This window comes from Macadamia integrifolia, chromosome 10 (genome assembly GCF_013358625.1).
Source record: "Macadamia integrifolia cultivar HAES 741 chromosome 10, SCU_Mint_v3, whole genome shotgun sequence".
Classification (NCBI taxonomy): domain Eukaryota; kingdom Viridiplantae; phylum Streptophyta; class Magnoliopsida; order Proteales; family Proteaceae; genus Macadamia; species Macadamia integrifolia.
In genome coordinates, this window is record NC_056566.1 from 984789 (window position 1) to 994985 (window position 10197).

At 38.2% G+C, this 10197-nt stretch overlaps 2 long non-coding RNA genes across 2 annotated transcripts; both read left to right on the top strand.

Annotated features, from left to right (window-relative positions):
* Window positions 1–3505: 3505 nt before the first annotated feature.
* On the top strand, window positions 3506–5834 carry LOC122090573. The gene is made up of 3 exons (XR_006143675.1): window positions 3506–3810; window positions 3942–4620; window positions 5161–5834. It is a non-coding gene; the product is annotated as an uncharacterized LOC122090573 (long non-coding RNA).
* Window positions 5835–5922: 88 nt separating this feature from the next.
* On the top strand, window positions 5923–7298 carry LOC122090616. Its single transcript, XR_006143706.1, has 3 exons — window positions 5923–6461; window positions 6542–6700; window positions 6780–7298. It is a non-coding gene; the product is annotated as an uncharacterized LOC122090616 (long non-coding RNA).
* The last annotated feature ends 2899 nt before the right edge of the window (window positions 7299–10197 follow it).

A 10197-nucleotide genomic window follows, 5' to 3' on the forward strand; every position in this document is an offset into this window, starting at 1 on the left:
AGAGCATGCTTTCACAACCTACCCATCAAACGCCCATGGGTCAAGTTTACTAGCACATGGACATGGACCATGGGGCTATTCAAAGGGGGATTCAAAATCTAGAACTCTCTACACTTGTAATGAGTCTAGATATTCTAGAAAACCTATAGAAACAGAGAAGGTTCTAGAGAAGTTTGCATATGGCTAAAGTGGAGGTTTCTAGAATACTCCAATTTTTGGAATTTCCACTTAAGGAGGTAAGAAACTTCTAGCCCCCATATAGCTTTTATGCATTCTCTATGGTAGGGGTGTCAATTTCAAGCCCCCAACAGTAGGCCTGATCGAGCCTGACACATTTATGGTCCGACCTAGACCGGCTCGATTAATAAACGTGTCGGGCTTGATGTATAAACAGGTAGTACACGGTGCAGCCACCTAGGTGGAGGGGTGCTCGATTGGCCTGACACATTTACAAGCCTAATTTGAATTGACTCCTTTAAGCCTGGCCTAGCCCGACCCCTTTAATACTAGTATTTTTTTAATACTATTTGTATTTAGTGCTACGGGTATGCAATATGTACAGTTGAGATAGTGGTGACTATTATGTGAACATTCATCTTTTTTAGACATTTTTAATTGATTTGAACTTGCTAAACTTGGGTTGTATAGGCATAGTTTAATTGATTTGAGTTTCGTGGGTTAAAGACCGAGTGCCTTAGTACCTTAGTTGATTTGCCCATCTTTGGCTTAATCCATTTTAACTATGTGATATTTCTTTACTATGCCTATCTTTGCCTCATGTTATTGATATTCCTCTTCAAGCAACTTTTAAGGGACCAATTTTCAGGATGACCCATTTAAAGCCTGTTTAAAGTTAAATAGATATATAGCCCAGTTAAGGCTTGATTAAGGTCCGTTTATGGTAGCCCAATTAAAGCCCAAGACCGACCCGACCCAATTATCAACTGTACCATGCCCACGCTAGCTAAGCTCGTTTAACTAAATAAACGTTCACGGTGCAAAAATTGGTCAAGCCCGACTAGGCCTGATCGACACTGGCCCAACGTGACTGCTTGACACCCCTACTCTGTAATCTTGGGAGCTTACAAATAGCAGTGACTACATTTGGCCACAACATTAAGCAAGTGAGCTTTCAAGCATTATACTCAAAGTTCTAGTGCAATACAAAATTTATTCTCTCAAATTTATTTCAAAGTGTTCTCAAGTTCTCTTCCCAAGTGCCTCAAAAGTGAAGCAAGGCTGACTTGGTATTACTGTGAGTGCTAAGTACATGCACAATTGGCTTAGTGAGTCTAAAGCTGTGACAATGCACATGGGGATCAAAATGAATGGAATTTTTATATTTTATGGGGTTGGGGTGGTAATTTCACATGCCTCTATGTATGACCAAGCAACTTTCTTTTTCCCTTAAAAAGTAGACAATTTTAGAACCAAGTATTCCTTCAACCACGGTGAATGGGAATCCATGGTGGGTTTGAATGCCTTTGGGGGGGTATCGGGAGGGTATTTTGGGGAACATACTAAAATCTTATAGAGGTTTGTGAACCGTAGGACGGAGTGGTGAACATTGCTGCCTAATGGAGGAAAACTTTCTTCATAATTTTATTTCCTATTTCTTTTCATGTGTTTTATTCCCCACCTTACCATTTGTATCCATTAATTTGAGGGAAAAATACGCAAATCCATGATCATTCCCTTGAAAGGCCTAGATTCTCCTCTGGTGTAAAGCACGAACCTTGATTATTCACTATTTGTCATCATCGTAGGGGCGGGTGGCAAAATTGGGTGTCTATAGAATGCCCTTCTTTGGCTGAGGCCTGTGCCATGACTGAAGGGCAAAGAAAAGATCTACCAAGTTTTGTCACCTAGAGCATGTTTTACCGTCACCTTGCTCAAGGATGGCGGAGGTGCAAATGCGAAACACCGGCGAATAATTCATCGATAAATTCTTGAGGGATTGGCAAACTTAAGCAGGCAAACCCCAATAAATAAAATAATTAATATGATCTTATCTAACGGAATTGACTAGAAAATTGAGATCTTACCTGAGCATCCAGTGGGGATCCTTCAGCGGGTCACCACTATTCGATTCCTACCAAGATGTTAGCACACAATAATTTTGACTAGATTTGGTTAGGCAATCTTTGATCTTAGGACCAAATTATAGAATTTAGACCAAACAGGGGTATTTTGGTCACTCTAGACCTAATACCATGAGCCAACTAACCAGGAGTATTTTGGTCACTCTAGACCTTATACCTTGGGACAATCATAAATTTTGGGTCAACTAGGGTATTTTGGTCACTCTAGACCTTATACCCTGAACCAATCATAAATTTTGGGCCAATCAAGGGTATTTTGGTCACTCAAGACCTCATACCCTAGGCCAATCATAATCCTAGGGCCAACCAAGGGTATTTTTGTTACTCTAGACCTTATACCTTGAGCCAATCAGTCTTGAGGCCAATCAAGGGTATTTTGGTCACTCTAGACCTAATACCATGAGCTAATCATAAATTTTGGGCCAACATCAGCGGTATTTTGGTCACTGAGACCTCATACCCTAGCCCAACCAGGGGTAATTTGGTCACTCTAGACTTAATGCCCTGAGCCAATCATAAATTTTGGATTATATAACATTGTCCTATGCATATGAATTTCAAGGTAATGAATTGTATTCTCAACATCAGGGGGTTCACGAACAAATCCCTTTTATATGTGTACATATATGCATAAATATATATAAAAATTTGTACTTACATATTTACATAAATATATTTTCACACAAACATATACATATCATACTATCATACTATTATATAAGTGCATGTACTATGGGCCAGGGGTAATTTGGTCACTCTAGACTTAATGCCCTGAGCCAATCATAAATTTTGGATTATATAACATTGTCCTATGCATATGAATTTCAAGATAATGAATTGTATTCTCAACATCAGGGGGTTCACGAACAAATCCCTTTTATATGTGTACATATATGCATAAATATATATAAAAATTTGTATTTACATATTTACATAAATATATTTTCACACAAACATATACATATCATACTATCATACTATTATATAAGTGCATGTACTCATGTTTTATGCTTGATATTTTTCTGAACTATCACACTATTGTTTTTTTGTTTAAATATTATATAACCTTCATATCCTTTTCTTATTTTCTTTTTATTTTTTCTAAATTTTTGGAACCTTCATCAATAAATTAAACTCAATTATTTTTTTATCTTATTAAAAATCCAACTTTGTCGTGGTCTCTCTATATTACGTTATCTCTTTCCATCTTTTATCTCATTATTTTTTTGTTCTTATTAAGTACCAAATCTGTCCATGAAAACTAAAACCGTTGTTACCGAGAAACAAATCTATCTACGAACCTTTCTTTCTTTATTCGTATTTCTCCTGCTTTCTCTCACAATTTCCTTTATTCCTCTCTCTCTCTCTCTCTCTCTCTCTCTCTCTCTCTCTCTCTCGTTTTTATATTTTCTTTCCCGAAGCCCTTCAATGAATCTCCTTCGAGAAAGGAGGTTTTCGAGGGAGGAGTTGCTCGCCAGAGCAGTTGGGAAAAGGGACTGGTGCAAGTCAAAATTGAGAAGGTCGCAGACTAGCATTAAGAGGTGTTTAACGATTTCTAGGGCTGCTGAAAGGCATAATTGAGAAGATTGAAGACTAGCATTCAGAGGTATTTAACGATTTCTATGGTTGCTGCAACTCAAAATTGAGAAGGTTGCAGACCAACATTCAGAGGTGTCTAACTATTTTTTTGTTGCTACGTTGTCATCAAGTAGGATTTTTGTTTTCCTTTGTTTCGTCCTTTTCAAATTGAGTTCTTGAACTATTGGATGAGATCTTCGATTGAATGAGGAAGGAATAGTTTGATTCTTTGGTTTAATTTTTCTCCTTTGTATCGATCAGTTTCTTCGTAGCCTTATGTCGAGAGAGGTTCTTTCTGGATTTCCAAGTTGAGACAAGTTTATAAATATCATGCAGTAAAGAAGATGTTCCACAATGGCTGGCCCCCATCCGTAAACCAAGAAATTAAAGTCTCACAGCGAGACCAAGCGTGGGAAATGATCTCTCTTCTCGTCATATGAAATGATCTCGTGACACTTCATTGATCAGTCTTCCCCTACCCTAACCTATCTTGGGTGTTACCTGCGACTTCATCCTCTGCAACTCGGAAACCAGGTATGCCATTAACTTCTTATGTATAAATACGCAAGAAAATCATTGAATGAAAAGAGAAGTTTTGAAGTAAAACTACATTTTAACAAAGCCGCCTAGGGCTCTCCTCGAATTGATCCAACAATCAATAACGGGTTTAATGGTAACTCACTACATATACATACATACATACATACATACATATATATATATATGTGTGTGTGTGTGTGTTTTTTCACGTACACTTGTGCATTCACTTTTTTTTTTTGGCGTGAAAATTGGTGGGTCCGTGGGACAAATGCACATGTGGAGGGACTGTTTCCAAGAAGCTAGCCATCTCATCTTCTCTAGATGGCGCGACAACGTGGCACCTGAGATTAACTTAAAGGGCACAAAGGACCACATGTGCAACTCGGTCTAGGGAAGATGGGTGAGTCCTTTCTTTTTTTTTTTTTTGTTTAAATGCCAAGAAAATGCTTAATGTATGTGTGATGTGTACCTTAGGAAATTTCACATATGAAATGTATGATATCTTTGTATGCTTGGTAGATTCCATGTAGGTATGCCAATGTCTGCCTAGGAAATCCAATGTACACTTAGGGGATACCATGCATGTATGCCAATGTATGCTTGGGAGATTCTATGTATGTATGCCAATGTATGCATGCGAACGTATACTTAGGAAATTCCATGTATGTATGCCAATGTACACTTAGGAGATTCCATGCATGTATGCCAATGTGTGCATGCCAATGTATGCTTAGGAGATTCCATGCATGTATGCCAATGTATGCTTAGGAAATTCCATATATGTATGCCAACGAACATTGAGGAGATTACATGTATGTATGCCAATGTATGTTTAAGAAATCCTATGTATGTATGCCATCCTATGTTTAGGAAATTCCATATATGTATGCCATTATATGTTTACATGCTTAGGTGATTGAGATTTTACCTGTTATGATAGGACGGGTTAGATCCCTCTTACAAGAGGCATGGCTACCCCAACAAGGTAAGGGAGTGGTTTAACAATCTTCACCCCTTCATGCGGCGACAAATTTGCAACCTGCCCTTCCATCCGTGCCTACATCTAAGTGCTTAGAAGCTAGATGTAGAGCTTACATGGGCCTTAGCCGAGAAATGGTGGTCGAGCACCCATACTATCCATCTGCCAATGTGGGAGATGACGATCACCCCTCATGCATTGACCGATTTGAGCTTTGGTGGGGGAGCCCATGGTACCTTCCACTCCATACAACTGGTCTCAGATTTGGGACCTCATCGGAATCGACTCTAAAGATGTCGTTGTCTACCTCACTGCGATTTGTAAGGCTTGGGATGGAGTCACAGTTGATGTCTCTTCCACTCGCACTCACTGTAAGGGTGTCAGTCGGCTCAGTTTTGGTTATTCGGTTCGATTTTGATTCAGTTCCAAATGATGGTAAGGTGGACCATAACCGAACTGAGAACCAACTCGGTTCCATATTTAGATACTCAAGCTGATTCAATTTGGCTCGATTTGGTTTCGGTTCCAATTCAGTTATGATATGCAAGTTTAATTCAATTTTGTATTTCGGTTATAATTCGGCTATGAAAACGGTTCCACTTTTGAATCATGACTATGATGGACCAAAGGCTATAATGGGCTCAAGTGATGGGCCTTATTGCTATTGCTGACTCCAAAATTGTCTTAACATATAAAATATGTGATGATAAATTGTAAAAAACACTTATCACCTAAACAATAAAAAGTGCTTGCATAAAACACTCTTGCATTTTCAAGATTGAATGTTGAAAAAATCCCACTTGAGTCCTTGAGTCTTAATGATACTACTATAATAGGGTTTTTTTCCTTTTTTTGGTTTTAAGACAATTCGATTCGGTTTCAGTCCGAACCGACGGTTCTTGCACCTGAAACCAAAATCAAACCGAACCGAGAAGCATACTCACATACTCAAACCGAATTTGGGTTCGGATCAGTTAATTCAGCTCAATATCGGTTTTGGTATTCGGTTTTGGTTCCCAATTGACACCCTTAGTACTCAGCAGAACATGCTGATCCATTCCTTCTTCATCTACTGGACCAGCCAATGTCTGTTCAACAACCCATCAGATAAGGTCGACCTCCGATATGCTTATTTCTTTAGGGACATCCGCGGGATCCAGAAGTATGACTTGGGTGGAGTTGCCTATGCCTACTTCCTAACTATGATGGACCACCAGGCCTAGGGTGACCCCAATCTCTATGGAGCCTCTTACATCCTCCAGGTATGAGTTACTTGATTGTATTTATTTATTTATTTTTCTTTGCTTTCATTCCATGTTCTTATATTAGTGTTATCTTTCAGTTTTGGGCACATGAGCATCTTCACTTCCTTTGCCCTTCCCTAGTAGGCGGGGAACATGACAGATTTCTTAATACTAGGAAATGGGGCAGGGGTGAGACTGTTCGAGGGCCTTTGCCCCTAGCCACAACAGGGAGGGAGGTATTGATCCAGCTCACAGAGGTACGACTTCATTGTCTCCTTATACTTGCATTATTTCTTCTTGTTGGCTTTGTTTCAATACTAATCTTTGTCCTTGTAGGTGTCCTGGACTCTCTTCCAAACTGTGGACTTCCCTGTGGTTGAGGAACAGATAAGGCTAGGAGGCTCACTGGTCTCCGCGTCCTATTCCGAGGTCCAAAGGGTCCAACATAGTACCTTGGGGAGAGGGTGGTTGTTGGGGAATATGCCCACACTCCTTAATGAGTTTTGGTGTTAACAAACAAACATGCGTCTTTAACTCGATTTGATAAAGTGTGATTAGCTTAAAGAAAGTAAAATTAGTTTGAAAACACACTTAGAAGAGTCGAATCAAGACATCAAGGAAGAACTCATAAAGACATGACCTTGAAGCCTAAAGACATTCAAAACTAAGGATGAAGATCTCAAGACCAAGGATGAAGATCTCAAGACCCAAGATGAAGACAGTAGGATAGATAGTACAATTTGTAATTTATACCCACATTGCATACGCACGCACCTCATGCATCATAATAGAATGACCTTGGGTGGTAGAGTGCAAAATGTTCTAGTAAAATTATGTGAAAATAGATTAACCTGACTCAAGGGAATTTTGGGTATCCTCAGAGTTAGTATCAGGAAATGGACTCTTATAAAAGTTATGGAAAATCGAGTCACGATTCCAACACAACTGATTTCGGGTTAATCCGAAGTCGGACCAAACAATTATGGTCAAAACACTGATGACTGGTCAGTATGGCAGAGTTTTGTCAAAACAGGGCCTGTCAAGCTGGCAGTTGATCAAAACTGTTTGAGACCATAACCGATCGACCGGTAAAAAGTCTTTGTCAACTGATGCCTCTCTGGAAGAACTCCAACGGTGAGTTTTTGTCCCTAATGGCTCTTTTCGATCGTTCGGCTCCCGATGGTGGTCGATCAGTGGTCCCAGAATATGATCATTAAAGCCTGATTTCCTGCCAAAAATATTCACTAAGTTCACCTATAAATACCCTAGTTGCTCTTAATTAAATATCAATTAAGTAAGAGCATCAAGAGTACTATTGTGAGCATTCAAGAGCCATTAAGATTATTATATCCTACTTGAGCTGTTCAAGTCATTGAATTCCTGTAAGAGCTCAAGTCCCAATCAAGTCCTCCAGTCTCTCTCCTGTGCAAGTCAAAGCCATAGAGAGGACTTTACATAAGGTGCATTATTCATCTCTCATTCTCATCATTTGGACCACACTTGAGGTATTCCTCTTATTCCACTACTTAATTTTACTGTTTTTACAATTCTAGACTGTACTTAGGATTGTAAGGATTCTCTTATCTAAAAAAAAGAGACCTACAAAACAAATTGTAAAGGTGTCTCTCTGCCTGTAAATGGGATTTGTAGGATATTCTTATCTATGAAAAAGATTGTAAAAGTTTTCTTCCCTACCTACCGTACTGAAAAGAAAAACTAGTGAAATACCTTACAAGAGGATTCTTGTAGGGAGTGGACTAGACTCAGATTGAGTCGAATCACTATAAATCTTGTGTCATGTGATTGTAATTATTTCTTTTATTCTGCTTTAATTTTAATTTGAAATCACACTCGGAGATACAATCTCAAAAAGTTTTAATTTCTATTGGTATAACATATTCACCCCCCTTTAGGTTATTTCGATTGGTATCAGAGAGAGAGCTCAATTTATTTAAGACTATATTGTCTTAAAAGTGGATCAAAGATCATAGCCACATTCAAAGGACCACCAGAAAGCATGAACACCTCGAGACCCCCTTATTTTAATAGAGAGAACTTTTCCTTCTGGAATTGTAATTTCAAAAACTTTGAGTGCGGTCACAACATCCTTGTATGGAGACCCATAGAGAATAGACCATACACCATCACCAAAATAGTTAATGAAAAAATAGTACCAAAAGATGAAGGAGAATGGACAATTGAAGCCATTACTCTCATCCAGTATAACTTTCGTGCAATCACGTTCCTTCAGTGTGCCCTCAACGAACAAGAGTTCAAACGAGTCATAGCAAATGATACAGCCAAAGAGATTTGAGATATGCCTCTTGTCACACATGAAGGTATAGAAGAGGTAAAGGAGAGAAAGGTAGACGAACTTGTTTCTAATTACGAATCATTCTTTATGAAAGAATATGAGTCTATAACTTTTATGCTTACAAGATTTACTGACATTGTGAATAGTCTCAAAAGTTTAGGTAAAATTTACACTAACGTTGAAAAAGTCAGAAAAATCTTAAGAGTCTTGCTTACAGCTTGGAGACCCAAGAAAACAGTAATAGAAGAAGCCAAAGACTTGACGAAAATTTCTTTGGACTACTTTCTTGGATCTCCACAAACTCATAAAGTAGAGTTGAATGCCGACAAACCAAATCCTAAGAACAAAAAGAGAACCATAGCTCTAAAGTCATCTTAGACTATTGAAGAAGTAAGCGATGATGATGAAGATGAAGAATTCGATATGGAAAAAGAAATTTTACTCATCACGAGGAAGTTCAATAAGTTCCTCAAAAAGAAAAGAAAGTTTTAACATAAGAACAAATCCCACGAAGACAAATCCTATGGAGAAAAAGGTAAATCTAAAATTAATCCCAAGCAAATCTCTTCTAAAGATATAGTCTGTTTTGAGTGCAGAAAGCCTGAACACTTCAGAACTGAATGCCCACATAAACCAAAGAAGAAGGCTTATGCAGCCACATGGGACTCAAGTGATGAAGAAGGAAAAAACGAATTTGAAGAAGAAGTCACCAACCTTGCCTTGATGGCTATCGGAGATGAAGAACAAGAGGTTTTCTTAAAGAATAAGGTGGAAGCCGAATGGGTAATCAACAGTGAATGCTCCAAACACATAACATCTAACAAGAACCTATTCTCAAGCTTATGAGACTACGACGGAGGATGGGTCTCATTTGGAGATGACAGCAAAGGAAAAATTGCTGATATTGGAAAAATAAGACTTAGAGGTATTTCAATCTCAAATGTTTACTTTGTAAAAAATCTGAATTATAATCTTCTAAGTCTAAGTCAGTTATGTGGTATTGGATACAAAGTAGAATTTAATGTTTCTCATTGTTGCATCAAAGATGCAAATGATAATCTAATTCTAAAAGGGTCTAGGAAAAATAACATCTATGTTTGTATGCTTGGAGAATCAAGTTCCTTGAATGCATGTTTGGTTTCTAACCATAGTGAATCATCATTATAGCATAGAAGAATTGGACATGTGAATGTTAAGTTGATTCAAACCATTGCATCCAAGGATCTTGTGAGGAACCTCCCTAAGATCAAGAATGAGAAAAACAATTTCTGTGATGCTTTGTCAAAAAGGCAAATAAACCAAAGTCTCTCACAAGTCGAAGAATATTGTCTTTTCCTCTAGACCATTGGAACTTCTTCATTTAGACTTATTTGGACCTAATAATGTTTCTAGTATGAGTGGTAAAAGTTATACCTTTGTAATCATAGATGACTGACTACT